At 40.7% G+C, this 25,083-nt stretch overlaps 1 long non-coding RNA gene across 3 annotated transcripts in view; it reads left to right on the top strand.

Annotated features, from left to right (window-relative positions):
• The window catches only part of LOC130907409 (uncharacterized), a 197,351-nt gene that overhangs the window by 123,294 nt on the left and 48,974 nt on the right, over window positions 1–25,083 (top strand). For 2 of the 3 annotated variants that reach the window (XR_009061461.1, XR_009061460.1), the window contains exons 4-5: window positions 19,877–19,965; window positions 20,112–20,184. This is a non-coding gene — a long non-coding RNA (uncharacterized LOC130907409). Of the gene's footprint in view, window positions 1–19,876; window positions 19,966–20,111; window positions 20,185–21,091; window positions 21,223–25,083 lie in introns of those variants that run through there. The other variant, XR_009061462.1, reaches the window with a different exon arrangement.

Here is a 25,083-nt window from a genome sequence, read left to right on the forward strand (position 1 = left end):
CTGTGCTGATCTCAAATCCAAACGGCATTAAATTCGAATTCAATAGTCAAGAAGCAAATTCCTTTTGTGAATTTTGCTAGGGAAAAGCAAATTCGGCAAAAAAAAATATTATTTCACAGCTGGAGTTGTGTAACTAATATCTAATTAAACTCACCTGTATGAGGAGTTGTTTGGTTTGTACATAACATTATTGTTTAGTCACATGTGCAGAGATTACGTGCTGCATTCACAGCCCCCAGGAGGTCCCCGTTTAAAAACTTCTTCACGTGTCCCTCATCTGCTTCAGAACACGTAACATCAGATCCAATCTAACAGGCAACAAGGCCGCAAGTTGTCCTTATGTCAATACAGTGATAAGAGGCATTACGAAGTGTCTGGTACTGGTTGGTTACCTGTCTAAAGGGGATGAAAAGTTCGGGAAACAGCGGCTTAGAACGCCATCTGTCCTCGCCGTTTCCAATTCAAACCGCTAATGCCAATGATGAACAATGATAAAAAGACGTGCAGGAGGCCTTGTTTGTATCATAACATTAACACTGTTTATCAGTTGGATCATTTTCTTTTAATATCTTTAATAGCCAGTATAAGTTCCACTTATGTGTTCTTAGGAAACGGAGAATTCATAACTCAGTGGTAGGGGAAACAAATCGTGTGTGAAAAATATTAACGGTCTGTAAAACTAATTTATAAGTAGAAGAACACTTGAATAAAGCAACCCTCTGCCAAGGCTTCAACATCTACCACCTGTCAAATCAATGAATGAGAAACTTTGGTGTTGACATTTTGTTCACCTTGGATCGAGATGGAATTCCGGATCCGGATGAAACTTGTCGCTCCTTTTAACCATCAAGGTCCGGCATAATCGTCTGAACATGTTTCATAGATTACTTTTTTTTACTGCTTTCAATGAGGGAAATGTAGTTTGACATTAGGATGTCTAACATCCATAGATGGTTGAGAATGTCATAATACAGTATTTGTATGGGTCCTTGACATCCTTGAAAATGCTTGAATTTTGAGTAGGGTTGTTCCGATCATGTTTTTTTGCTCCCGATCCGATCGCTTCAGTTTGAGTATCTGCCGATCCCGATATTTCCCGATCCGATTGCTTTTTTTTTTTGTTGCTCCCGATTCAATTCCAATCATTCCTGATAATTTTTCCCGATCGTATACATTTTGGCAATGCATTAAGAAAAAAATGAATAAAACTCGGACGAATATATACATTCAACATACAGTACATAAGTACTGTATTTGTTTATTATGACAATAAATCCTCAAGATGGCATGTACATTATTAACATTCTTTCTGTGAGAGGGATCCACGGATAGAAAGACTTGTAAATCTTAAAGGATAAATGTGACTTTGTATATTGTGACTAAATATTGCCATCTAGTGTATTTGTTGAGCTTTCAGTAAATGATACTGTAGCCATTTAACTTCTGCCCAAATGCATGATGGGATGTGGAACCATGACTGTGTGTAGTGCTACCAATTGATATACAGTGGGGAGAACAAGTATTTGATACACAGTCAATGGGAAAACCCATTGGCAGTGTATCAAATACTTGTACTCCCCACTGTATCTTCTCTGCGTTGGGAAAAACATAAAGCGTTAAGAAAAAGATCAATTGCTACCTTGCTTCCCCAAATCACTTCCCATGATATTTCTAATCGAAGGGAGAGGGATTGTAAGGCTTTAGCCAATTAAAAGAGGCTCCAAAGGCTGCCAAAATTCACTCTAGTCATTTTACGCTGCCTTTTATCTCTCTAAATAGGTAAAACGGCGCCATTACAGATTGAGCGCGACAATGCGTGAGCGGGTCGTGCAGCACATGCATTAATTGCGTCAAATATTTTAACGTGATACATTTTTTAAAAAATTAATTACCACCATTATTGGGATAAATTTGATAACCCTACCTTAAGCCTAAACTAAAGACTCTGGATAAGTTTAACATATTATGTCTGTAACGTTAAATACGATTAGAAAACGATTTAATTTAAAAAAAAAAAAAAAAAAAATATATATATATATATATATATATATATATATATATATATATATATATTAAAAAAAGGCATGGCCGATATTTTTTGCCGATTCCGATACTTTGAAAATGACGTGATTGGACCCGATCGATTATTTTTAAAAGCACTCTAAAACATCATGCTTTATAAAAACATACAAGCAGAATCTCAGATGCAGATAGGCCATGGGAAGGATGGATAAAAGTCCAGCCAGGAATCAAACAGCTGGAAGGCGAAGAGAGGGAAAATACCATTCCAAATATAACGTAGTCAAAATAGGTCCAGCAACATTTATGACCTGCGCTTGGTTACCTCTAAATTCAGCAATTGACTTCACCTTCATGGCCGTAAAGGAACTTTCAGTCGACTGGTTTCACGATTACAAAGGGATGGAAACACACGGGAGTGTCTGCAAATGTATTTCACCAACATGCCAAAGAGACACCTGGAATATTTCTAGTCTTGGCGGAAAAATACAAATATATCTTCTTTCAAATTAGTTATTTTAGACATTCTACTATAAAGAATCAGAGGAGACAAGTTTTTTTGAGTGGTGAGTGTAGACGGGTTTTTTTGAGTGGCGTGGCCCTTTTAGAGGGCCTCGACGCTGGCCATGAGTGCGCGCAAATCACTGAGAGAACGGGTGAAAAACTATATATCATGTGGAACAGGCCTCTGGGCTGACATTGCCAATTGTCACTGAACAAAACATCAGACGTGGACACCCCGCCGTCTGAAAATAAATCCGCCGTATTTGTCTACTTTGGTCTCGTGTAGTGTAAGCTTTAAACAGGAAGCGCTCGCGTCACGCTCCATTCGCGCTGGTTTGAGGAACAGCGGCGAAAAGCTTGTGTTGGACGTCCCCTCGTAGTAGCGCGCGGGAGCCACGCAAAACCTGCCGGCCGACCTGAACGTGTGAGCGCTATCCAGAAAAAACTGGAGTGACAAAACATCAATTAGAAATTGGTACGCGATTGCGTGTGTGGTACTAGCAAGGAAAACGGGTGTCATACATTCCACTGTCTTTTCTTCCCAGCTTGCTTTTTACACAGATGATTATATTCAATCTAGCAGAAAAGTTCTTTAAACACTTATGTAAGGCTTTAAAAAGCAACGGTGATGACTGAGCTGCCGTTAAACAGCCACAGACGGGATTCTGGTAGAAAACTTAGGTAACGGGCGCTCACCATTGTCTCTCAAACAAAATTCATATTTGGGGTGCTCAGATCAGGATTTTACTCGATTAATTGCAATACGATTTAGAATGCGATAGTAAATGAGTGAGATCTGACAATCACAGAATACACTGAACAGGATTTCTTGCACCTGTGCGGCAAAAATAATTATCGATACTCGTGTTTGATTGGCTAAAACAGTACTAGCATTGGTCAAATTGATGCTGCCACTTATGGTGGCCTGGAAATAATGGATTTTATTTGACCACTTGAGGCGAACACGCGCCTGTGCACGCCCACGTGAATCTCCGCGGCAGCAGCTCTGTTTTAATCGAGCATCCGCCTCGTCTCCGCTTGGCTAAAACACTTTTCTAACCCACTTAAGAGTTGCTACTAACTGTTTTTACGTTTCTAGTGCTGATTTTATGGGCCAAATGCTTGCTGCTTTATTGTTCACGCTCGTACAAGCACACGCACCATGCACAAACTGCAGTAACACTTCAGGCCGGAGGTGGCAGTTGCGAGTAAAAAAGTATAAGTATAAATGACCTTCAAGTGAATAACGTTTGCTGAAAGTATTTACGTATATTTGACATAAACGTAGTCCCCCGTTACGAACAAATTACGTTCCTATGCTGGCGACGTAACCCGAATTTTGGCATAAATCTGAATTAACCCTTTAAATAGGCGGATCTACTATTAAGGCGAAGTAGGCGATCGTCCCAGGCCCCAAACCAGTCGGGGGGCCCCAACCAGCTACCCCTGCCCCGACGAGAAAGGGCCTGGGCCACCGGAGCCAGCAGCACCCCCAACTATTTGTCATGCATAATTATGTCAGCATACCAAACAAACAAATAACAAAACAAAAAAAGAAAGCAATTAGAATGCTGCATTTATATTATCTCCACCCCCACACACGTACTACAATGGACTGTTCCATGACTACGGACTGAGCATAAATATACAGCAACATTCAAAAATTTTTAGGGGGTGTCGTAAGTCTAACTAACGACATGTTTTATTGAAGTTGCTAAGCCTGTCGCGTTATGCAATGAGTCCATTTATCGCAAGGTAAATAAAAATGAGGGCGGTAATTTTCACGCCTGCGTTTTATCACCGCGTGTGTGCTGCATACATTTGTGCGTGCGTGTAGATGACATATGAGACTCCAGTTTCTTTCACAGATGTTTATTGGTCAATCAACACGCCGTAGAATTACAGTTCAGACATAAAAATTTAGGAAACACATCTATATTAAACACTGTAAACGTTAGCATTGCTGCATTGAGGCTAATGGGGAAAAAGACAACCTACTTTAGCCTGCTATAAAACATTGGCAGTCTTTTCCAAAACGCAAACTTGCGGTTAAAAGATGAAAAATCACTGGTTAACAGTGTCATACACTGGTGATGTGATGTAAAGAGCAGACGTGACTTCTGCGGCGTATAATAACTTTTTAATGCTCAACAACACTTGCGCGCGTCACTCTAGATATCATGAACAAGCAACCTAGATGCAAGCTGTTAGATCACTCCAAGTCCTGTGCCATTTGCTGTGTGAGCCCAGGTGATCATGGGTCCATATACTACAAACAGCATTTGCTAACGAGAATTATAAAAAAAAAAAAATCAATTATTGACACCACAAGCCGTGACGAAGAGTGCTTTTTTTTTTTACGGAGTGCCAAGCTTTAGGTTAGTGCTTTAGCGAACGTACTTCTGGTAAACATTTCAAAATGAAGCACGCCATGTTCATCATATAAATAACGATTTCTGGAGTTAATCCCACATGCTTCAGAAATATAATATGTAAATACAATACTACTGATTCTACAGAATACAAATTCTAAACTAAGAATACCTTTAAAATGACACACAAAAAAAACACTGCCTCAGACAAATGATTTTTTGTTGTTGTTTTTTGATTATTTTTTTGTTCATCATACAAGATTATTGTGTTCCCGAAAGTCTTTTTAAAAAAGTTTTATGAATTGGGATTTCTTTTTCGATTACCCTCTTCTTCTACTACTCTATTTTACTGTCAAGTCTCTCTATGAACCACCAAATTGCTTCCTATTGGCCAAAATGTGCACACAGTCAGCCTCAGGGAAATTTCTACAGTCCAGGGTGTCTTTCTGTGGTCTGTCCCTTTAAACTTACATGGGGAAAAAAACTAAAAATGATTTTTTAAATTGTTTCGATAGTTTTGTTGATTATACTCACACGGAATCATGTTAAAGACATGCAAATATTCTACCAACAGAACACTTTCCAGCTAAGAACTAAATGTTGAAGTAGGCATTGTTCCATACAGTACGTAACTGTCCAGTATTCATGGAAAAGAAATGTAAAAAAAAGTCATAGCAGAAGAGGCACAGGTGCAAGCAATAACATCCACGGTGGTCAAATTCCATTCATGTCGTAGTACGAGCCAGGTCACTATAACACACTGCAATGATTTCCATGAACAACGGCCATTATTCATGTATTAGCAACGCTTGCCGCTTACGTCAAAATCAGCCCATCACTTTTTTTTTTTTTTTTTAATGAATATGTCTCTTGTGCGCTCACTTGTCTGCAGCGTAACGCCAACTGTGCAACACGCGATGTCAGCGGTATTGACGCAGTGGCGTCTTAACACGCATAAACATTTACGTTGACTACCAGAGAAGAATGAGAACAGGAGCTTTTTCCCGCTGTCAAAGACAAGATCCAGAAGCATTCAGTAGTCTTTTTAATCAGAAATTGTGCAAAAATAAAACCTTATCTTTTAACTCATTCACTGCCATTGATGGTTGGACTTCTATCATCGTCAATGGCTGCCGATAATTTAAATTCAATGTAATTGACCCATGGTGTGCAGGATTTGGCCACCGGGGGCAGTATTGTACAGTCATAAATACAAAATTGAAGACCTTTACAACTCATCCAAACTAATTTCTACGCAAAACTTCATTAATACAGTGGGGCAAATAAGTATTTAGTCAACCACCAATTGTGCAAGTTCTCCTACTTGAAAAGATTAGAGAGGCCTGTAATTGTCAACATGGGAAAACCTCAACCATGAGAGACAGAATGTGGAAAAAAAACTGAAAATCACATTGTTTGATTTTTAAAGAATTTATTTCCAAATTAAAGTGGAAAATAAGTATTTGGTCACCTACAAACAAGCAAGATTTTTGGCTGTCAAAGAGGTCTAACTTCTTCTAACGAGGCTCCACTCGTTACCAGTATTAATGGCACCTGTTTTAACTCATTATCGGTATAAAAGACACCTGTCCACAACCTCAGTCAGTCACACTCCAAACTCCACTATGGCCAAGACCAAAGAGATGTCGAAGGACACCAGAGACAAAATTGTAGACCTGCACCAGGCTGGGAAGACTGAATCTGCAATCGGTAAAACGCTTGGTGTAAAGAAATCAACTGTGGGAGCAATTTTTAGAAAAAGGAATACATACAAGATCACTGATAATTTCCCTCGATCTGGGGCTCCATGCAAGATCTCACCCTGTGGCGTCAAAATGATAACAAGAATGGTGAGAAAAAAAAAAACAGAACCACATGGGGGGGCCTAGTGAATGACCTACAGAGAGCTGGGACCACAGTAACAAAGGCTACTATCAGTAACACAATGCGCCGCCAGGGTCTCAAATCCTGCAATGCCAGACGTGTCCCCCTGCTGCAGAAAGTACATGTCCAGGCTCTTCTGCGGTTCGCTAGAGCGCATTTGGATGATCCAGAAGAGGACTGGGAGAATGTGTTATGGTCAGATGAAACCAAAATAGAACATTTTGGTAGAAACACAGGTTCTCGTGTTTGGAGGAGAAAGAATACTCAATTGCACCCGAAGAACACCATACCCACTGTGAAGCATGGGGGTGGAAACATCATGCTTTGGGGCTGTTTTTCTGCAAAGGGACCAGGACGACAGATTTGTGTAAAGGAAAGAATGAATGGGGCCATGTATCGAAAGATTTTGAGTGAAAATCTCTTTCCATCAGCAAGGGCATTGAAGATGAGACATGGCTGGGTCTTTCAGCATGACAATGATCCCAAACACACAGCCAGGGCAACAAAGGAGCGGCTTCGTAAGAAGCATTTCAAGGTCCTGGAGTGGCCTAGCCAGTCTTCAGATCTCAACCCAATAGAAAATCTGTGGAGGGAGTTGAAAGTCCGTGTTGCCCAACGACAGCCCCAAAATATCACTGCTGTAGAGGAGATCTGCATTGAGGAATGGGCCAAAATACCAGCAACAGTGTGTGAAAAGCTTGTGAAGAGTTACAGAAAACGTTTGGCCTCCATTATTGCCAACAAAGTGTACATAACAAAGTATTGGGATGAACTTTTGGTATTGACCAAATACTTATTGTCCACTATGATTTGCAAATAAATTCTTTAAAAATCAAACAATATGATATTCTGTTTTTTCCTACATTCTCTCTCTCATGGTTGAGGTTCACCCATGTTGACAATTACAGGCTTCTCTAATATTTTCAAGTGGGAGAACATGCACAGTTACTTATTTGCCCCACTGTACGTGTCTTTTTAGACAGTGGATAAAGAAAATATGAATCATTTCTATTTCAAAATAAAATAGAAAGCCTCCTCTAAACGAGAAATCCCAGACGTGAGAAGCTGCGGGAGATCATTTGATCAATATTTACGAGTACGTAGATCCTGTCCAGGAGGTGTTCAACATTTGGGTTCCTCGTCCCCCACCGCTGTTCATAAACCACCCCCCCACCTCCTTGCCTCCTCTGAACCGCCGGAGCACGAAAACGTGTCTTGTGATCGGCGCTCAGATCCTTGGCCAGACTAAAAGGATGGGATTGTCCAAAAAAACTCCCACAATAACTACAACGGACGAAGCTTCCAAATAACTTCAGAGCACTTTTAAAGCAATCCAAATGGTCTTATCTCATTTTAAATGGGTTTGAATATCAAGGAGAGGGATTTTTTTTTTTTTGTAGCTGGCTTGAATGCGGGATTCCTGTCAATCTCTATCTGGCAGCATTTCCATGACTGTACTCACAAAACCACAAATCTTTTTGTGAATTATTATATAAAAAGACGATCAAACAATATCCTCGCAAATATTCTTTACCTGCTCACCGAGGATCCTCCCTTACAGATACATCCCGTTCACATGCGTACCAGCAGATACAGCGGAATCCTCACATTCCTCTCCCACACTGCACCTGCATCGGTGGCGTCATGTGGGAAAGGCTACCGGTGCGATTATCCCGGATGAGCCCGCCGTCAAACATGCTCTCGATTTACTGCGGCGGTTCAGTTGCAGAGTACACGCTTGCACGATATCTTACAGGGGAGCTGGAAGTCACTCACAGCACGGGGTACCAGGGGCGCTGCCAGGGATTTTGGACCCCATGAAAATATATAACTTTGGGCCCCACCACCAGTGCCCGGACACACACACACATTTAGAGTATCAACTGTCTTTTTACACACTAATTTGTGCATTTTCTGCATTCATTTCAGATGAAATATATTTATGTAAACATACAACGTATAGAGCAGTGCTTCTCAATTATTTTCTGGTACGCCCCCCCCCCCCCCCCCAAGGAAAAGGTAAATATTTTGCGCCCCCCCACCCCAATTCTCTGCCGCCACTGTAAATAGTATCATTTGTCTATAAAATTATTATTATAAGTACGCATCTGCCTAACATTGCCTAACACCTTTTTTCTACTAAAGAAATAATTTGTAATATAAATGAACTTAGAATAAAGGAAAACTTTATTAACAATGTTTTGTTTGTAACAGAAAAATCTTAATGCGCATCAATTTGCCTGAATTAAAAAAAAAAAAAAAAGTAAAAATACAAATCCAAATTGTAAAAATACACTCAAGGTACATTTTTGACCATTTGATATTGAAAAATAAAATGTAATAAAATCAGTAAATAATAATTTAAAAAAAAATCAAATTGATTAGAAACATTAACTCATGAAGACAATATGCCAAAAAAAATTGATCGAAAAAACAAAACAATAGAAGAAAAAAAAAAAAAGTGTCTTTGGACAAAAGGAAGAGTGTCTTTGGACAGAAGGTTTGGACAGTTTTTATTTTCGCTGCTCACAGTATCACCTCATTTGCAAAGGTGTGGGCTTATTTAGCACTGAGTATGCTAACAGTGCTCACTGGTTTACTGATATAACACGGACAAAGCGGGACGATTGTTGGCAATATTCGCCACGTTTTCGCTGAAAAACAATCAAGCGGCTTATCAATGAGATTAGGGTCTAATGTCTTTAAGTGGCGTCTTAATTGATCTAGCTTCCGGCTGTCCGCTATAATCATTTTTAGACACAGTAAACAGTGTTTTTTTCTTGTTCTCCCACTGTATTAAGTGTCAAAGCCAAAAGGCAAACGGCCCAAAAAAAGCGCATTCTCGGCGGCCGAGGGCGAACCATAGGTGAGGGCGGTCGTCGTGACGATCCCAAGCCAAAAATGGCACTTCTCGGGCGGACACATGAGAACCAGAGAAGACAGTGGGTCGCTGCGTGAGTCCGGTCGGAAAACGGCTTTCGAAAACTGCGCACAGCTCTTCTTCATATCTCTTTTCTGTGTGCTCTTGCTTCGTTCAAAAATACTGCGCGCACTCGCGCCCCACTATTTGAGAAGTACTGGTATAGAGCAATAACGAATAGACTGATATCATCTATAAGAAATGTACTGAAGGCCATCTTTTCAATATAAATACAGTGATACCTCGCCTCACGAACGCTTCAGCTCACGAACTTTTCGCCTCAAGAACTTTAAATTCGCGAATTTATAGTCTCTGCTGACGAACTACTTTTCGGCGGACGAACACACCACGCGGTCGAGCAGCGCCTCGCCTCGTTCCCCTCCCTTTCTTTGAGTGCGGACGTGGTTAGACATTTTGGACCATATTGAATGTACGTACAGTATTTTTGCTATTATGGGACCGAAAAAGACCCCACCACAGGCAACTATTAAGCCTAAGAAGACGCTAAAGAAAATTACAATTGAGCAGAAGAAGGAGATAATTGGTAAACACGAACGAGGTGTACGTATGTGTGACTTAGCATCCCAGTACCAGTATGCTAAGTCAACCATTGCTACCATCCTTAAGAACAAGGAAGCTATTAAGGGTGCGTGTGTGGCTAAAGGTGTTTCTGTGTTGTCTAAGCAACGGTCTCAGGCAATAGAAGAAGTTGAAAAACTTCTGTTGATTTGGATTAATGAAAAGCAGCTAGCAGGGGACAGTGTGAGTGAGAGTATTATCGCCGAGAAAGCACGGCAACTTCACTCGGATATCATCAAGAGGCAACCTGGAAGTTCGTCATCCATTGATGATTTCAAGGCTAGCCACGGGTGGTTCGAGAAGTTTAAGGGTCGTACAGGGATTCATAGTGTCATTCGTCATGGTGAGGCAGCCAGTTCTGACAATAAAGCTGCCGAAGCTTACAAGGAATCATTCCTCAAGATGGTGGAAGAAGAAGGCTACGTTCCTCATCAAGTGTTTAATGCTGATGAAACCGGCCTTTTTTGGAAAAAGATGCCTAACCGGACTTTCATTACACAGGAAGAGAAGTCCGTCCCTGGGCATAAGCCAATGAAAGATAGGCTAACCCTCCTGATGTGCGCCAATGCCAGTGGCGACTGTAAGATAAAACCAATGTTGGTTTATCACTCAGAAAACCCAAGGGCCTTCAAGAAAAACCAGGTGGTTAAATCCAAGCTTCCTGTAATGTGGAAGTCCAACACCAAAGCTTGGGTTACTCGTCTCCTGTTTATGGACTGGATGCATGATGTTTTCGCTCCTTCAGTGAGGAAATATCTCGAGGAGAAAGGACTCCCTGTCAAGTGTCTTCTTCTCCTTGACAATGCCCCAGCGCATCCACCAAGTTTGGAGGAGGAACTTCAAGGTGATCTTGAATTCATCAAGGTCAAATTCCTCCCTCCCAACACAACCCCCCTCCTGCAGCCCATGGACCAGCAAGTGATCGCAAGTTTTAAGAAGCTTTACACTAAGGCTTTATTTACTCGGTGCTTTCACGTGACCAATGACACCGACCTATCCCTTAGGGATTATTGGAGGGACCATTTCAATGTGTATCATTGTGTTCAACTGATAGAAAAGGCTTGGCATGATGTTACCTTTCGAACCTTGAAAGCAGCATGGAAGAAGTTGTGGCCCACATGCATCCTTGAGAGGGACTTAGAAGGATTTGATCCTCGAGACTCTGTTGTTGTGAACGACATTGTTTCCATGGGACAGAACATGGGACTCCAATTGGATGCAGATGACGTCGAGGAGCTTGTTGCTGACCATAATGAGGTCCTCAACACAGAGGATTTGATTCGCCTTCAAGAGGAGAAGCAGAAGGAAGCCATTCAGGAGTTGTCATCTGAGGACGAGGAGGAGATGGCTGCAGCATCAAGTGAGAGCATCAAGACCATGTTAGCTAAGTGGAGTGATGTGCAGGCTTTTATCGAACAGTACCATTCAGAAAAGACTGTGGCTATGAGAATCATCAACATGATGAATGATAATGTGATGCTTCAGTTTCGTAAGACCCTACAACTCAGAAAGCAACAGGTGTCAATTAAGAGGTTTTTAGTCAGCAAAAAGGATAAAGAGTCTCCTTCTAAGAAGCAAAGAAGACAAGCCACACCGGAGGTTGAGTTACCTACAGTCCTTATGGAAGGTGACTCTCCTTCCAAACAGTAACTCCCTCCCTCCCTCCTCCTCCCACTCCATTCCATCAACTACCATCACAAAGGTAAATAAAACTTTATTATACAGTACAGTTTATTTATTTAATTTCAATACAATAGCACATTTATTATACATAAAATAAGGTATATTTTTGTGTAGTTTTAAGGCTTATTTAGTAGAAAATTATGTTTTATGGGGACCTGGGAACGAATTATTTTCATTTTAATGGTTTCTTATGGGAAATAAATGTTCGGAAGAAGAACTTTTCGCCTCACAAACTCTTTCTGGGAACCAATTAAGTTCGTGAGGCGAGGTATCACTGTATATTTTTATTTGAAATATTCTCAAAGCAAACATAATGAATGACTTAGAATAAATGTTTTAACTACATAACAGTATACTTTAATCACAATTAAAATAACATCATCTTTAGAATGATATTACAAGGCGAGCAGCAGATTTTTTGACCTTGTATACATACTGTAGCAAGTGTATTAATCTAATGTAGCCGTACATTTAACAGCTGTCACTGCATGATCCATGGTCCCTTGCTCAGCCTTACTCACCAAGAGCCCAGCGCCGAGCCTTCTTGTTAGCAAAGTCACTGATCAAATCATTAAAGTCCAGCTTCCTAGCCATCTGACTTTGAATGTACAGCATGGCGAGACTAGAAAGCCTGTCCTGACACATACTGGACCTCAAATAGTTCTTTATGAGTTTTAGCTTAAGCTCCTCGGTGGCAAGGCCCCGGGGGTCGATGAGATCCGCCCGGAGTTCCTAAAGGCTCTGAATGTTTTGGGACTGTCGTGGCTGACGCGCCTCTACAACATTGCGTGGACATCGGGGACAGTGCCTCTGGATTGGCAGACCGGGGTGGTGGTCCCCCTTTTTAAGATGGGGGACCGGAGGGTGTGTTCCAATTCTAGAGGGATCACACTCCTCAGCCTCCCCGGTAAAGTCTATTCAGGGGTGCTGGAGAGGAGGGTCCGTCAGGAAGTCAAATCTCGGATTCAGGAGGAGCAGTGTGGTTTTCGTCCCGGCCGTGGAACAGTGGAGCAGCTGTACACCCTTGGCAGGATCCTCGAGGGATCATGAGAGTTCGCTCAACCAGTCTACATGTGTTTTGTGGATTTGGTGAAGGAGTTCAACCGTGTACCTAGGGGAGTCCAGTGGAGGCTGCTCCGGGAGTACGGGGTACCGAGCCCCTTGGTAAGGGCTGTTCGGTCCCTGTACGACCGGTGTCAAAGTCTGGTCTGCATTGCTGGCAGTAAGTCGAATCCTAGTGAGGATTGGACTCCGCCAAGGCCGCCCTTTGTCACCGATTCTGTTCATAATTTTAATGGACAGAATTTCTAAGTGCAGCCGTAGCTTTGAGGGTGTCCGATTTGGTGGCCTTAACAATGCATCTCTGCTTTTTGCAGATGTGGTGCTGTTGGCTTCATCAAACCGTGACCTCCAACTCTCGCTGGGGCGGTTCGCAGCTGAGTGTGAAGCGGTTGGGATGAAGATCCGCGCCTCCAAATCCGAGACCATGGTCCTCAGCCGGAAAAGGATGGCATGCCCTCTCCGGGTCGGGGATGAGATTCTGCCCCAAGTGGAGGAGTTCAAGTATCTTGGGGTCTTGTTCACAAGTGAGAGTAGGAGGGAGCGGGAGATTGACAGGTGGATCGGTGCAGCGTCTGCAGTGATGCGGACTCTGCACCGGTCCGTTGTGGTGAAGAAGGAGCTGAGCCAAAAGGCGAAGCTCTCGATTTACCGGTCGATCTACGTTCCTACCCTCACCAGTGGTCACGAGCTGTGGGTCGTGACCGAAAGAACAAGATCCCGGATACAAGCGGCCGAAATGAGTTTCCTCTGCAGGGTGTCCGGGCGCTCCCTTAGAGTTAGGGTGAGAAGCCCAGTCATCCAGGAGGGGCTTGGTGTCGAGCCGCTACTCCTCCGTGTTGAGAGGAGCCAGTTGAGGTGGCTCGGGCATCTCGTTCGGATGCCTCCTGGACGCCTCCCTGGAGAGGTGATCCGGGCATGTCCCACCGGCGGGAGGCCCCGGGGACGACCCAGGACCTTGGACGCCTTGGAATACCGCCGGAGGAGCTGGCTGAAGTGGCTGGGGAGAGGGAAGTCTGGCCTTCCCTGCTAAAGCTACTGCCCCAGTGACCTGACCACGGACTAAGCGAAAGATAATGGATGGATGGATGGATGGAGTTTTAGCTTACTGAAAGCTCTCTCGCCAACACCAACCTTTACAGGGAGTGTGCAAAATATACGTAAAGCGATGCACACTTCTCCAAAAATGTTTTGCAGCTGCATCTTACAAATTGCATTCAGGAGACCGTGTACATATTCTCTCATAGCTGTGTAGATAACCACTGATATTTTATGCGTGGTGTGGCAGTGTTCGAATTAATTTCTCACCTCCTTCAGTTGGGAGTGAAGATGAGGCTGGCTCATAAAGGGGGTCAGGAGACAGGGCTGCTGAGCCAGACGCAGCAAGAGGAGTTGTGCCTGTTACAACAGGCAAGGGCAGAGGCAACTGTTTTAGTATGAAGAGCTTGTTAAGGGTTTGCCTGCTGTACTGATTAAATGTAAGCTAAAAGTGGAGCAAACACTAGCTAGCAAACAATTACAGTATTTCATTATGTAGTAGGCTTAGCCCCATCTGGAAACTCGCGATCTCCACTATAGGCTACGCTACAGCTCCGAAGCGAGGTCCCTTGTTAACAAACTAAATGCAATTGATGACAAACTAAATTCAATAAATTCTTGACAAACTGGATTCAAGCCGATTAAAAAAAAATAAAAAAAATAAAAAATAAAAAAATTTCCACACCAACTTTCAACATCTGTAGGATACCAAAAAATGCTGTCATTATCTGGAATTCATGTTTTTGAATAGGTGAATGTCGCTCATTGAGGCCGGGAAAATCCCCTATTTCTTACAGAGTGAGCTGGGACCTCGCTTCGGAGCTTTGTAATAGACATCGCGAGGTTCCAGATGGGGCTGGAGTGGGCTAAGATAACAGGTTAATTTTCAGCACTACACTGAGACCAACCTTCCTTTGTGAAGTACTTTGTCACATCCTTTTGGCCTTTTCTGCCCCTCTCCTGTTTTGGTTTCTTTTTTTTCCTCTTTTGGTAACCCGTTTTCTGTTTTGAAAACATTTCTGGAGTCCCGCGCACTCCGAGTCATTGGCTGGCGTAAATGCGCACCGCTGCTCCCAGTCTGATCGAAGGAAGGGCAAACCAAACCATTTAATGAAAATACGGGGGTTGGGGGGGGGGGTATCAATACATGTGCTCTCTGGGTGTTTACTTTTTGCCAAAAACAAAACAAGAAAAAGAAACCCTTTGTTTTATTCCTATTAAAATTATAATGATTAATATTTAAATTTGCAAACAATTACCTAATGCTCTAATTTTCTTTGTGGGCCCCATCAGGGCATGGGCCCTTAGAATCAATATCACTTTTCACCCCTATACGGCAGGGTGCCGAGGAGCTTTTTTGTTTTTTTTCAATCAGAATCAACCCTTTGAATACCCCTAAATCTCAAAATAACGATCCAAAAAGTCCAAAAATATTGTATTCTGTTTAACGATGGAGGATGCGCTACCCTCTGGTGGCAGCGTTGGGTCTGGCTGGACTATCGCCTTATGACTGAGGAACAGACTCTTGTCTGACATGGATAAAGGAGTTAGGGTTAAAGTACAGTGCCTTGCAAAAGTATTCGGCCCCCTTGAATCTTGCAACCTTTCGCTACATTTCAGGCTTCAAACATAAAGATATGAAATTTAATTTTTTTGTCAAGAATCAACAACAAGTGGGACACAATCGTGAAGTGGAACAACATTTATTGGATAATTTAAACTTTTTTAACAAATAAAAAACTGAAAAATGGGGCGTGCAATATTATTCGGCCCCTTTACTTTCAGTGCAGCAAACTCACTCCAGAAGTTCAGTGAGGATCTCTGAATGATCCAATGTTGTCCTAAATGACCGATGATGATAAATAGAATCCACCTGTGTGTAATCAAGTCTCCGTATAAATGCACCTGCTCTGTGATAGTCTCAGGGTTCTGTTTAAAGTGCAGAGAGCATTATGAAAACCAAGGAACACACCAGCCAGGTCCAAGATACTGTTGTGGAGAAGTTTAAAGCCGGATTTGGATACAAAAAGATTTCCCAAGCTTTAAACATCTCAAGGAGCACTGTGCAAGCCATCATATTGAAATGGAAGGAGCATCAGACCACTGCAAATCTACCAAGACCTGGCCGTCCTTCCAAACTTTCTTCTCAAACAAGGAGAAAACTGATCAGAGATGCAGCCAAGAGGCCCGTGATCACTCTGGATGAACTGCAGAGATCTACAGCTGAGGTGGGAGAGTCTGTCCATAGGACAACAATCAGTCGTACACTGCACAAATATGGCCTTTATGGAAGAGTGGCAAGAAGAAAGCCATTTCTCAAAGATATCCATAAAAAGTCTCGTTTAAAGTTTGCCACAAGCCACCTGGGAGACACACCAAACATGTGGAAGAAGGTGCTCTGGTCAGATGAAACCAAAATTGAACTTTTTGGCCACAATGCAAAACGATATGTTTGGCGTAAAAGCAACACAGCTCATCACCCTGAACACACCATCCCCACTGTCAAACATGGTGGTGGCAGCATCATGGTTTGGGCCTGCTTTTCTTCAGCAGGGACAGGGAAGATGGTTAAAATTGACGGGAAGATGGATGCAGCCAAATACAGGAACATTCTGGAAGAAAACCTGTTGGTATCTGCACAAGACCTGAGACTAGGACGGAGATTTATCTTCCAACAGGACAATGATCCAAAACCTAAAGCCAAATCTACAATGGAATGGTTAAAAAATAAACGTATCCAGGTGTTAGAATGGCCATGTCAAAGTCCAGACCTGAATCCAATCGAGAATCTGTGGAAAGAGCTGAAGACTGCTGTTCACAAAGACTCTCCATCCAACCTCACTGAGCTCGAGCTGTTTTGCATGGAAGAATGGGCAAGAATGTCAGTCTCTCGATGTGCAAAACTGATAGAAACATACCCCAAGCGACTTGCAGCTGTAATTGGAGCAAAAGGTGGCGCGTCAAAGTATTAACGCAAGGGGGCCGAATAATATTGCACGCCCCACTTTTCAGTTATTTATTTGTTAAAAAAGTTTAAATTATCCAATAAATTTTGTTCCACTTCACGATTGTGTCCCACTTGTTGTTGATTCTTGACAAAAAATTAAAATTTTATATCTTTATGTTTGAAGCCTGAAATGTGGCGAAAGGTTGCAAGGTTCAAGGGGGCCGAATACTTTTGCAAGGCACTGTATGTTTCCTAATGTGTTTCTTACATATTTTTTTAGATAATAAGAATAAGAGTTTTTTTGTATTTTTGATATGAAAAAAATGTATAGAAGCAAATAAAATTAATGATTATATTAAAAAAAAATTATAGGCACAAAAAACATAACAGTTGGACAATTTTCAGAGAAAAAAAATGTCTCCAAACAATTTGTCAACAATCAAAATAGTTTTTAAATAATTTGCTAACCGATTAGTTGTTGATTAGCCGATTACCTATGGCGGTTGATCACTAATCCACTGTGATTTTCAAGCTTTGAAACAATTTTTCTGCCACACAGGCACAGATCAGCACATACGCTAATCCGCATGATAGATTTCCGGAGGAAATAGCGGCGTTTTGATAAAAACAACCAATGTTCTACTGCTGGTTACGAACCAGATCAGAAACGAATAAAAATCCTTAGTCTTTTTTTCAAGTACATTTCGGCTTATGTAATCGAGTACAATATTCTTGGGATATTAAGAGAAAATCTAGAAAAAGGTCTAAAATGTTTTTGCTTCCTCTAATAGCGCATTTTTTCCCTGTACTTTTTTACTTTTGACCAAACAAAGGAGTTGTAGCTGTAATTTTGCTTCTTTTAGAGTCTTTTTACACAAGTATCTGTAGTTCGACATCAGTACTTTTGACACATCTGGTATAAATACTGCATAAGACAAGCTCACAAGATGAACGTTTTCTGGTTGACTGCTGCACGCGTCTCTCTTTCTCCCCTCTCTGTGCTAGCATGTGTATGTGTTGAACACCTGGAGTTTGAATGGACTGTTTAGAATGTGTGTGTTTCCGTATATGTTTCAAGTTCAAGGGTCGCTGCAAAGGTTCCTGGTGTCAACAAACACATCAACAGGCACAAACCATCATCACCTCAATGTATTAATCACCATTGCTGCGTTTGTGTGTGTGTTTAGGCTCTTATTTCACGCATCTAGCTTAAGTCACAGATGCGACTGTTGATACTCGCTTCAACACAACAAACAGCAGTTTTTTCCCGTAATTTGGTGTTACGCTGTAGATGCTTCAGGCAAAAACACAGGAACTCAACGTGTGAGGTCCTTGTAGGATTTTTGCCAAAATTATTAGAACAAGAGTCTGAAACTATTCTTTGCCAGGGGCCACATTGTAGTTATAGTTTCCTATGGAGGGCCCTTTTGTCTGTCAACTAGGGCTGCTGCGAATAATCAATGAACAAATGAATCGACGACTATTTTGTTAGTCGATGAATTGTTTAGCAAGATTGACCTAAAAATTTTCCAAAAGCTGATTTTTAAGCTTCATTGACAGTGCTGGACATTCATCATCAATGGCAGACAATGCGTTATTTGCTAATATTCTTTTATAGTTTTCATTTTTTAAATGTATTTCCATTTTTTTTTTTTAATTAAAAAAGAAATACAATTAGTATTAAAGAGTAAATGTTTAATTTTTAAAAAAATGACAAAAATGTGGAAAAACTAAATATTTTATTTTTCATAATTTAGTTTTTTATTTGTTTATTTTTAGGATGAAAAACAATCAAGCAAATATTCCCTTTTTTAAATTATTTACAGTTTTTTAACATTTTAATTATAGAGGGAAATAGTGCATATTCTTTTAATTTCCAATTTTTAAATTTGACTTTCTAAAAATATTTAAATTTCTTTTTTTTTAACAAAGAGTAAACAGTATATATTCTCCTTTTTTGTTTTTTTTCATCTTTAACAATATTTCTTTTTTTTTTTTTTTCAAAAACCGTAAATATTCTCTGGTTCCTATGGTATTCGGTCATTCATTGACGGCTACAGAAATGTAATTAGAGCTGTTTTAAGAAGAAACATGAAATCGCCGCACAGTTTTTAATTCACCGGCCGTACAAAATGATAAGGAAAGGCCGTATCTGGGCCCCTGGCCACAGCTTTGGCACCTGCGTAAACCCCTGGTTTCGCGAGACTGACCTAAAAATTGTACAAAAGCTGATTTTTTTTTAACTTCGTTGACAGTCCTGGATGTTTATCATGCAATTGCTGCCAGCTATCAATGGCAGCCAATGAGTTATTTGCAAATATTCTTTTATAGTTTTCATTTTTTAAATGTATTTCCATTTCTTGATGAAAAAAAAAAAAAAATACTATTAGTAGTAAAAAGTAAATGTTTTTATTTTTTATTAATTTTATTACAAAATGAGGAAAAACGCTAAATATTTATTTTTTCACAATTTTTTTAGGTTAAAAAACAACCAAAAAGCAAATATTCCCCTTTTGAAATTCTTTTAATTAAAAAAAAAAAATTTGAATAATAAGGGAAAAATCGTGCGTATTCTTTTATTTTCTATCTTTTTATTTATTTAAAGTTCTTTTTAAAACAAAGAGTAATCTTCAAAAAATATTTTGTTTTTTCTTAACCGTAAATATTCTCTGGTTTGTGCAGTATTCGTTCATTCATTGATGGCTACAGAAATGTAATTAAAGCTGTTTTAAGAAGAAACATGATATCTCCGCACAGTTTTTAATTCACCGGCCGTACAAAACAGCTTTGGCACCTGTTTATTACATCATTATTTTTTGCTTGGTTTCACAAAAATAAAGAAAACAAAAGACTTTGTATTTCCGTTTATAGAGAGGTACGAGTCGATTTCCTGCAGCATGTTGTGAGGCCGCAGCCTGGGACAACCTCGCTGACCTCGGCGACCGCCGTGACGTGTGGAGGTGAGAGATGAGCTGAAAGACGACGGAGAAGGAAGTGAAAGAAAGAGGGGGGCTGTCTAAGTAGCTTATGTCTTTTTTTTGCTCTTCATTTGTTCTGGATCAAAGCTGGCTGCTTCTAAAAGAGTTTTTCCCCCCTCTCTCTTTAGGAGGATTAGTCAGAAAGAAGCCCCTTTGCTGTCTCCGAGGTTGGGGAGGTGGACTGCACGTTGGAGCGCACAGGTGGGCCACTTGCATTCTTTAGGGGAGTCAAAATCACAACTCAAATGGAAGCAATGTTGGGAGGTTGCTTGGATTTGTATGACTGAGAAAAAATTTAGGTCAGGTGATTAACAGTGACACATTTAATCGATGAAACGTAGTGGAAATCTGATGACTGCTTAGCAGATAGCCAGTGTTGGACACGTTACTTTAAAAAAGTAATTAGTTACATTACTCACTACTTCTTCCAAAAAGTAACTGAGTTAGTAACTGAATTACTCTATAGTAAAAGTAACTAGTTACCAGGGAAAGTAACTATTTCCGTTACTTTAAAAAGAACTTGTTGTATGTCAAAGAATTTGAAATTTTGTGAGCCGTATTCGAGTCAGTGGAATAGAGAAGAACAGACAGGTAGTTAACTTGTTAGGTGCTTCAGCAGATTTGAATTGCTTACCACAGATGTCGACAAAAGCTTTGCCCCGGGACATAAATTTCACATTACATGCAGGTTCTTTCCTTTATCTTCGACAAACTTGAAATCGTGTCTATATCTCCACCTCTTAAAGGACAATTTTTCTTCTGAATGCTCTGCCATCCCGTCCCTGTGCATCTGTTTTGCGTATGTGTGTTTGCCGCACGCGCTGTTCCGGTTTGCTTGTGAAATCACCGGCTCTGATTGGCTTACCACGACACATGACTCTAACTCTCAGCCAATCACAATCACTTCCATCGCATCTCTCGAGGGGCTGCATTCAGGTAGGCTCGTTTCCCGACAATTCACGTCACCTTCAAAGCGCCTGCCGTCCTCAAGATGGAAGCAGAATTATTGCTGGCTGACAGTGGGAGATGGAAATGAGGCTAGCATCAGGTGTAGCAAACACATAAACGTTACCAAACTTTGGAAAGCATTGTCTAATTGAATGAGCAGGGACAAACAGCTTGAAGTCAGAAGTACGTGCGCTATTCTCGAACCTGAACGCACCCCAAGTCTTGGATGACAAATCAACAGAGCAGAGAGTCGACTCGACACGACTGGTAGTTTCTTCAATTTATTCAGAGTAAGTAACGCACCGCTTTTGACCGTCAGTAACGGTAACGGCGTTGTAATGGCGGAAAAAGTAGTTAGATTACCCCTTTACTGAAAAAATAACACTGCAACACTGCAGATAGCTAACAGTCTTTCAAAAAGAGTCCAATGTTAATACCTTTCAAGCATTTTTTCCCTACTCCATCAAACAGAAACAGAAAATTACACATAATGTACATTAAAATACTTTTTGTTTTCCTTTGTTTCCCAAAAATCTGTTAACCTACTGCCAGTGTTGGGAATAATGCTGTTATAAACAACGCCGTTAGATAACGGCGTTATTTTTTCAGTAACGGGGTAATCTAACTAATGATTTTTTCCGCCATTACAACGCCGTTACCGTTACTGAAATACCAGGACATTTTAAATCAAAATCTGAAGATGGGTCGTCACTGGGTCTTTCAGCAAGACAATGACCCTAAACATATGGCCTAATCTACACAGAAATGGTTCACCAGACACAAAATCAAGCTCCTCCCATGGCCATCTCAGTCCCCAGACCTTGTTTTGTGGGCAAAAGGGGGTTGTACAAAGTATTAACACCAGGGGTGCTAATAATTGTGACACACATTATTTGAGGTCAAATAATTATTTTCTTTATGTGGGTTTTTTCTCCACTGATTGAATGCACTTGTATTGAAGGTTTGATTTTTTTCTCTTTTTTTCCATTAACCCTTAGATGCATAAGTGGGTCAAAAATGACCCGGTGAGGTTCTTTTCTTGAAATATCTTTGGAATGAAAAATTGTTACCAATTCATATTCCAGGTATTCCTCGAAAAACATGTTTTTGATATAATGCCATTAAAATTGTTTTTGAAGAAATTGTCATTACCTGGGTCTTTCCCAAAGGGAAAGCCAAGGTAATATTGTTCTACAACTTTATTGTACTTATTTTTATTTATTATTATTATTATTATTATTCAATAATTGTTGACGTTTTTTTCGGCGCGCCGCGCAGCCCAAGCCATAACACCGGTCGGCACCGTACAAGTATCGGCACGCCCTGAATTTTCGCGCAACGATGGGAATTTTACAAATGGCCCCGAAAAATTTTCCGTTCGCCCGTAAACGGCAATTTTCCGGAAAAAAAAAAAAAAAAGTTTCAAAATGTATCTAGTCCTATTGTTAATGAAAAAATACGGCGCGCTGCCCAGCCCGAACCCTTTGACCGATCGGCACCGTTCAAGTATCGGCACGACCGGAATTTTTGCGGGACGCAGGGTGATTATTCTTCACCAAAATTGCATAAAAACACATTGGTTCTTATATGGGTCATTTTGGACCCACTTATGGAAGAGTGTAGGGTCCAGTAACTTGTGCATCTCAGGGTTAAGGTCCCATATTATTTGAATAATTAAAAAAACATATATTAGAAGCTAAAAAACATCTTTTTCAGGAGTGCCAATAATTATGGAGGGATTTCTATTTAAATGTTCAGATATTAAGATTTGAATGAGGCAAAATAACATGCTTTTTCTCTCAAATGTATTGTTATAATCATTTGCTTCAGATGTACTGCAATTATTTTCTGCATAAAAATCAATTTGGTGTTCAAAAAGTCTTTTTTCAAACTTGAGTCTTGAAAAAGAGGGGGCCGTCTTGTAATCAGGGCCGTGTTATATTCGGGCCTATACAGTATAATTAAATATCTATCTGGACAGGTAGCAACCAGTGTGTTTTTTTACTATGTTTGAAAAAGCATGTGACACATTATGGGCCTGCCCCCACCTGGGAAGTCACACTGATTAAATTTAATGTCCCCGCAGCGCTTTTATGTTCCTGCCTGATTGGGCTTGACTCCGTGTTTCTGTTTATTTGCGCGTGACCTGCGGTGATTTGCACACAGGCCGCCGAGATGGACGACATAGAGTACATTGTGTCCGTGTAGGGCAAGGTAAAGGTTGCGTGTGCTGCCAATTAAATGTCACAATGCCTGAGGTTTACTATTCTTGTCTCATGTCATTCCTCACACACGTGCCTCTTATTTTAGTTTGATATTGAAACGGGAATCACCTGTCGTGTGAAAGAAGAAAAAAGGCGAAGGGGGTTAGCTGGTCTGCTGACATGCCCCTCCTCCTCCACTTCCACCTCCGGCAGTGGCGTGCAGATTGGACTAAAGCGCCTATTAAAAGATAAGATAAGCACACACAGAGAGAATAAGGGTGGATTGCGCCCAATGGTTTCATCTGGAACCTGCCATCTTATCTATTTGACAGGCGGGGGCGGTCTGCACGAGGGCTTCCCCGAAATTATGTTCGTCGAACACGCACAGCCGAGAAAGATTTGTGGATAAATACTTTCCGAATCAGACGTCATTCAGTACATTTCATTATCTGGTGCAAACAAACCCTGAACACGATGCTGCCGTTCGCGTATTTCACAGTTAGGATGATGTTGTCAAGGCCCAGTAGTACTGCAATAAAGTACAGAAACCTTAACTGTCTACAGTAATCGATGTCAAATCTATTTTCACTGGGAAGGCGAATAATGAATGATTTATGGAACTTAATGTCAGTCAATGACGGTGATAGAAATCGAATAAATTTTGATTGTGACAGTACACTCAAAAAAATGAATCAGGCAGGTTGTAAAGTTTACTAAAAGACAGTGTGCATTTTCAGTAAGAAACCATCATGTTTCCAAGGTGAGCATCAGTCTCTACATAAACATGAACAGTGAATGAGGAGCTTGATTAGATATTGTTGATGCAACATAATGTTAATGTGCCTTTCCAACTAATTGCAATAGTCTCGTGATTTCTCGCGACATTTAAAAGTAGGATTGCCAACTCCCTGAAAAAATAAGGGACACCTCATTGTTACCGTCACCATTGAATTATTAGTTTGTATGTGAAAAGAGATTTTTTATTTGATTGGATTTTGAAAGGCAAAGGCCCAGCTAGTAAAATTCCTCAACTTTATTTTTCGGCGCAGTGGAGACTCCAAACCATTTGACCGACCGGCACCGTTTAAATATCAAAATGACCGGAACTCCATTCATTTTTAATGGCAAACATTTTCCCTTCATTTTCAATGACAGGAAAACATAGGTGGTTGTGATTTTTGACCACTTACCATTACAGTCCATTGACATTGAAGTGGCGCCTAAGCAGTGTTGTTAATCTTACTGAAAAAAAAGTAATTAATTATAGTTACAAATTACTTCTCCCAAAAAGTAATTGCGTTAGTAACTCAATTACCTGAATGTAAGAGTAATTAGTTACTTGGCAAAGTAATTGGTGATAATTACTTTTTTTTTTTTCCCTCCCAAAAAAAACAAAAAAAAAACATTGGCCACACTATGTGAAGTTTTTTGTGACGGTTTTTGGTACAATTGGCCCAAGCCCAATTCTTTACCCTAATTTACCCTTTACCCTGAGTCAACTGTTAAAAGTTGTTAAAATTGCTCCCATTATTGCATTAGTTCCCTTCTCTCTACTTTCGACATATGAAAGTTTTAAAACTGTTTCATCATTTAAAAATAGATTCAAGTCAAGATTTTGCCGATTTAGAAGTATTTTAGATAAAAAGTTACTTAGGTTCGCTAGGAAGGTTCCCTACAACAGAGCCGTCCTAAAAAGTCTACTGCTTTAAGATGGCGGCTGTCTACTAACTCATTTAGTGCCATGTCTGTCATTTTGCTTCTAGTTATATCTATGCACAGTACATGTGATATCTACCATGTCTACCATATCTACCATAACATGCGGGCGTAGTTTGTAGGCTATCGGCTACAACGTATTATTGGAGCTACCTAGCATCGCGTTTGCTCGGCGTCACAACTTTCTTGCCTCCTCCCTATTCCTGCTCTGCTCTGTCGTCTCGGTGAGTCC

This window comes from Corythoichthys intestinalis, chromosome 19 (assembly GCF_030265065.1).
Source record: "Corythoichthys intestinalis isolate RoL2023-P3 chromosome 19, ASM3026506v1, whole genome shotgun sequence".
Classification (NCBI taxonomy): Eukaryota; Metazoa; Chordata; class Actinopteri; order Syngnathiformes; family Syngnathidae; genus Corythoichthys; species Corythoichthys intestinalis.